This window comes from Notechis scutatus, chromosome 3 (assembly GCF_049901735.1).
Source record: "Notechis scutatus isolate UNSWTSFEM ecotype Mainland chromosome 3, rNotScu1.2, whole genome shotgun sequence".
Lineage (NCBI taxonomy): Eukaryota > Metazoa > Chordata > Lepidosauria > Squamata > Elapidae > Notechis > Notechis scutatus.
Genome location: NC_142011.1, coordinates 152,929,245 through 152,935,232, shown reverse-complemented (window position 1 = coordinate 152,935,232; position 5,988 = coordinate 152,929,245). Strand labels below are relative to the sequence as shown.

At 36.7% G+C, this 5,988-nt stretch overlaps 1 pseudogene; it reads left to right on the top strand.

Moving 5' to 3' along the window:
• Positions 1-3,747: 3,747 nt before the first annotated feature.
• Positions 3,748-5,677, top strand: LOC148131441 (uncharacterized; annotated as a pseudogene).
• Positions 5,678-5,988: the final 311 nt, after the last annotated feature.

The window sequence follows — 5,988 nt, the reverse complement described above, 5'->3', positions numbered from 1 at the left end:
TGTTGCTCTGATAATACATTTTTAATATAAAAGAAAACAAATTATGTATCTTCATGAAATATTCAAAAATGCTTTGGGCTTTTTTTTTTTTTTTTTGCTCTACTCATAGTGGACATGTTTTTCCCCCCTTTTTTTATTAAAGTTGTATAATAGGATTAAGCTGGAAGTTTTAGGTATGATTACACTAACAATGGATTTTATGAGTCTGTTTTAGACAACTATACAATTCTGTAACGTATTTAAAGGTTGCCATATTTTACAACTTTATTTGTATCCAATTAAGCGTCTGAGGAACATTTGCATCGACATATTTTAAATACAAAAATGCTTCGATTTTTTTTATATATAACCCAACATTCATTAACATGTTAACTCTAAATGGCTTCAACGGGTGTGATTCCCTAATCTTTGAAGTCTAATAATATGAAATAAGATTAGGAACAAATGGCTTTTCAAAATCTCCCATTAGATTTATGCCCAAAAGTTGGTAGTATTTGCTCCAAATTTTTTCTTTCTCTTCTCTTAATTGCCATAGGGAAAATAGTTGTGTAAACGAAAAACAGAAAGCACCTGGTCCATTTTGTATTGAACTATGCGCAAAAGCAACATTCAACCCATGCAAATATCTCTAGAGTTCTCTTCTCCTTTAAAATAATGAAGTAAATTCACTAAATGAAATGAAATTATGAAAATAAATCTACAAACTTTATTGTGTGTGTATTTACTTTACAAATTCTGTATAATACAATGAATATACATGTTATTGTAGCTTCTGTTATACTGTATAAATACACACACATGCACAAACACACATGAGCAGCATGTTACAAGCATATGGGACCCTACAGATAAAGTTTGATACTTAGCCCACATGCCTTGCATCCTCAATAGAACAAAATTTTCAGCAGACCTGGCAGCTGATCATTGAGGTACAGTATTCTAGTGTTAGTCTTTCCCCAGATATTCCAAAAAAAGCCACAAGTTAAGGAGCACCCCCATATCACAAACTAGCCCTTTCAGAGGAAATGTGACCCCTGTCTAGAGAAACCACTGGGACTGATAGCCCAATTCTTTATGCATAAATAGCAATTCTATCTTAGTCAGGTTTAATCTGAATTTATTTTTCCTTGATGGCCTCTAGATACTGGTTCAAGGCTTCTACAGCAACCCTACTAGAATCTTGACTGAAATAGAAATGAGACTCTTTAACATGCTGATGACACCTCATTACAAACTGATGAATGACATCTTCCAGCAGTTTTATATAAGATAAAGATTAGTTGGGAAAACTATGTTACCTGTATGTCAACCAAATTGGAGCAACCAAGAGCTTAGTTCACACCTGATAATTGGTGACAGGAATTTTATGATGATTGTGGAATCATCATAAAACTGTTCCAGCTCTAGCAATCTCAAAAGATATGGAATCAAATGTCACTGTATTCTAACAGAACCAGAAGTGATATACATCCCCAATCAGCAAACACTTCCACACACCTTCCACATGACATTCTCAAAATGAATGAGAACACATTATTATTATTATTATTATTATTATTATTATTATTATTATTATTATTATTATTATTATTATTATTATTGTTGTTGTTGTTGTTGTTATTACCTCTTTTATTCATTAAACATGAAACTCGGTCAACTGAACATTTAAAAATATATCACAAATATCATTGACTGGTGCTAATGGTTGATACAGGTTGCTGACAGCATCCTAGGTATTAACCAAGTATCTTCTTAAAATACAGTATATGATGTTTCGAGTTGCACAGTTTTTTGCAGTTCTGCTGGTGTTATTGCAGGAAGCTGCAATTTCTTGATATGTTTCGTAAATTCTTGTACATGGCACCAAGTGCCCCAATGACAATGGGTAACACTGTTACATGTTTCATCCATAACCGTATAGTTTTGATGCCAGGTTGTGGTTTTTCCAACTTTTTCTTTGACTCTGGTGTCTCCTGGTACAGCAATATCAATGAATTGTATGCTTCGGCCCTTGACAACGATAATATCTGGTGTGTTGTATTTCAAATGCCGATCTGTTTGTATTCAAAAGTCCCTCAAGATCTTCACTGTCTCATTTTTGAAAACTTTTTCCACTTTATGTTCCCATGACTTTTCGGATACAGGTAGGACGTATTTTTTACATAATGACCAGTGGATTAACTTAGCAACTCATTCATGTTTAACTTTGTACTCAGTTTATGCGATGTTGTTGCACTCACATATTAAGTGTGAAACAATTTCAACTTTGTCATTGCAAAGTCGGCAGTTTGGATTGTCAGTGAATTTTTGTATCTTTGCTTTCAGTTTGTAGTGCTTGTTTTTGAGCAATGACTATTAAACCTTCCATTTCTTTCTCTCTTAAATCACATCCATGTCAAGTTGTTATAACACCTTCCTTCAATGTTTTTCAAGTGCTGTCCATGCAAAGCTTTGGTTTGCCATTTATTTAATCTGTTATTCAGTTATTTATCCTCATATTCTGCTTTTGTTTTTGTTGTTTTTATAATGTTCTCCATTTTCACAGCCTGCAGCAATTTTTCTGTACTTTGGTTCACATAATCATTCAAACTTTGTTTTTCTTCTTCTATAGTTTGATGGATTTGCAATAGCCTTCTGCCCCCTATTCTTCTTGGCAGGTATAACCTGTTGATGTCAGTTCGTGGATGTAAAGCATGGTACATATTCAAAAGTTTACACGTTTTCTGATCCAGATTTTTCAGTTCAGACACAGTCCAGTTGATGATTCCAGCTGGATAGCGTATCACTGAAACTGTCTATGTTTTAATGTCTTTAATTATGTTTCCAGCACTCAGCTTTGATTTTAATATTTTGTGGACCCTCCTGATGTATTCCTTTTGCATTGACTCTTTGACTTTTCCATTCAAGGTATTACCTGCTTCCGATATTCCTACGTATTTGTAACTGTCATCCTCTGCTAATGCTTTCACGATGCTTCTATTTCCCAATTCTGTTCCTTCTATTTTTTTCCATTTTTCCTAGCTGCATGGATAGTATAGCACATTTTTCAAGTCCAAAGTTCATTCTGATGTCGTGGCTGAACAGTTGAACTGTATTGAGTATTGATTCTAGTAGTCGTAGTAGTAGTACTAATAGTTATTATTATTATTATTATTATTATTATTATTATTATTATTATTATTATTATTATTATTATTATTATTATTTTAAATACAGACAAATTATCATTTAGAACACAACATGCCAGATATCACAGTTGTTGAAAACCAAAGCGTGTAGTTATTGATATCGCTGTACTGGGAGACGCCAGTCAGGTAAACTTGGAAAAAAATCACAAAATATTGCAACCTGGCCATCAAAACTATGTAATTATGGAAGAAACATGTAACAGTGATACCCATTGTCATTGGGGCATGGTACCATGTCCAAGAATTTTACAAAATACATCAAGAAATTGCAGCTTCCTGCAATAACACCAGTGGATCTGCAAAAAAACTGCACTACTCGGAACATCGTACATTTTAAGAAGATACTTGATCGATATCTAGGATGCTGATAGCAACCCATATCAACCATCAAAACCCGTCAATGATATTTGTGATACATTTTAAATAATAATAATAATAATAACAACAACAACAACAACAACAGGATAGGAAACATCAGTGAATGGTTAACAGCTGGGAAACCTACTTGATACAGAAAGATCCAGCAAAAGGGGCAACACTTGCAAATTACAGGCCAATAATGTGTCTGCCAACCATCTTCAAGCTGCTGACTGGCATCATAGGTGACAGGATCCAGGACTACCCAGAAGCAAATAACATCTTTTCAGTAGAGCAGAAAGGAAACAAACGAAGAAGCAGAGGCACAAAAGATCAGCTCCTGATCAACAAAATGATTCTAGAGAACTGCAAAAGCTGAAAAACAAATCTGCATACAACTTGGATTGACTATAAGAAAGCATTTGATTCACTACCACACAGCTGGATCATCAAGTGCCTGGATATCATCGGAATATGCAAATGCATTGGCACTTTCACTGCAAATGCGATGAAGCACTGGAAAACAGAACTGTTCATTGGAAGTGAAAGATACGGACTGGTCAACATCAAAAGAGGGATTTTCCAGGGTGATTCTTTATCACCTGTGCTGTTCATCATCTCCATGACCCCCCTGTCATGAAACTGACAGAAAACTGACCTGGCTAATCAAACTGCTAAAAATTCACAGAAAATCTCTCACCTGTTGTACATGGATATTCTGAATTTATATGGAAAATTGAAAATTGAAATCCAGTCACTGACCAATATAGTTCAAATTTTCAGCAGACTTCAGCCTGGACAAATGCGCCACAGTGGCACTGAAGAAAAGAAAAATCATAGAAAGTGATGGAATCGAAATGCCCAATGGACAAACCATCAAGTGCCACCAACCTGAAGCCTACAAATACCTGGGCATACTGCAGCTGGACAATGTCAAGCATGGGCAAGTGAAAAATGTGGTCAGCAAAGAATGCACACAAAGGGTCAGAAAAATTCTAAAAAGCAAACTGAATGGTGGTTACACCACCAAGGCTATAAATACCTGGGCCATACCCATCATCAGATATACTGCTGGGATCATAAACTGGACACAGGCAGAGTTGGACAGCCTGGATAGAAAAACAAGAAAACTGGTGACCATACACTATGCACTGCACCCACGTAGTGACATTGACAGGCTATATTTGCCCAGAAAAGCAGGCGGCAGAGGACTTTTGCAAGTGAAACAGACAGTCGAAGAAGAGAAGCATGCTCTGGCAGATTATGTGAAACAGTGTTGAACCAACTTTGATGGGGATCAACAATAGGAAGCTGCTCAAAGTGCAGCAAATACAGAATCAATAAAGGAAAACAGCAATGCAAACTTGGGCTGACAGCTGGTGTAACAGAGCACTGCATGGATCGTTCCTTGAAAAGGTCCAAGGAAAAGTAGATAAGGAAAAGACCTGGTTATGACTAACCAACAGAACACGGAAGAAAGAGACAGAAGGCCTGATTCTTACAGCCCAAGAATAAGCCATCAGAACGAATGAAATCAAAGCTAGAATAGAAAAATCTGCTGATGACCCCAAATGCAGACTCTGCAAAGAAATGGACGAAACCATTGATACATACTGAGCTGTTGCAAGACAATCGCTCAGACTGACTACAAACAACTTCACAACACAGTTGCTCAGATGGTCCACTGGAACTTGTGTCATAACTACCATCTGCCTGTAGCAAAGAACTGGTGGGATCATAAGCCTGAAAAAGTGGTAGAAAATGAGCATGCAAAACTACTGTGGGACTTCCGAATACAGACTGACAAAGTTTTGTAACACAATACCCTGGATTTCACGATTGTGGAGAAGAAAAAGTGTGAATCGTTGAAATTGCCATACCTGGTGACAGCAGAATCGACAAGAAACAACTTGAAAAAAATCACCAGATATCAGGACTTGAAAATCAAACTGCAGAGACTCTGGCATAAACCAGTGCAGGTGGTTCCAGTGGTACTTGGCACACTGGGTACTGTGCCTAAAGACCTAGGCAAACACTTAAAAACAATTGGCACTGACAAAATCACCATTGGTCAGCTGCAGTAGGCCACCTTACTGGGATCTGCTCGCATAATCTGCCTATACGTCACATAGTCCTAAACACTGTGCATGTAAGTTTGCATGTAAGTTTGACTTACCATACTGAGAAATTCACTTTTTTCTACCCACAATTGCCAGTAAATCATAGGAGGCTGCAAATGTGTTAGAGCTGTTTGTAATTTGGAACATGCTCGCAATCACCGAACTGGTTTTTATACCAGTGGAATCCCACCCCTGTGTCATAACCAGACTCAATAAAAGTAGTTTCATCCTTCCTTCCTGTGGAGTTGTTTTCATGGTTTGTTCTACAAAATGGTGCTGACAGAATGCTAGCTGCAATTCTTTGCACCCCAAAAGCATAACTC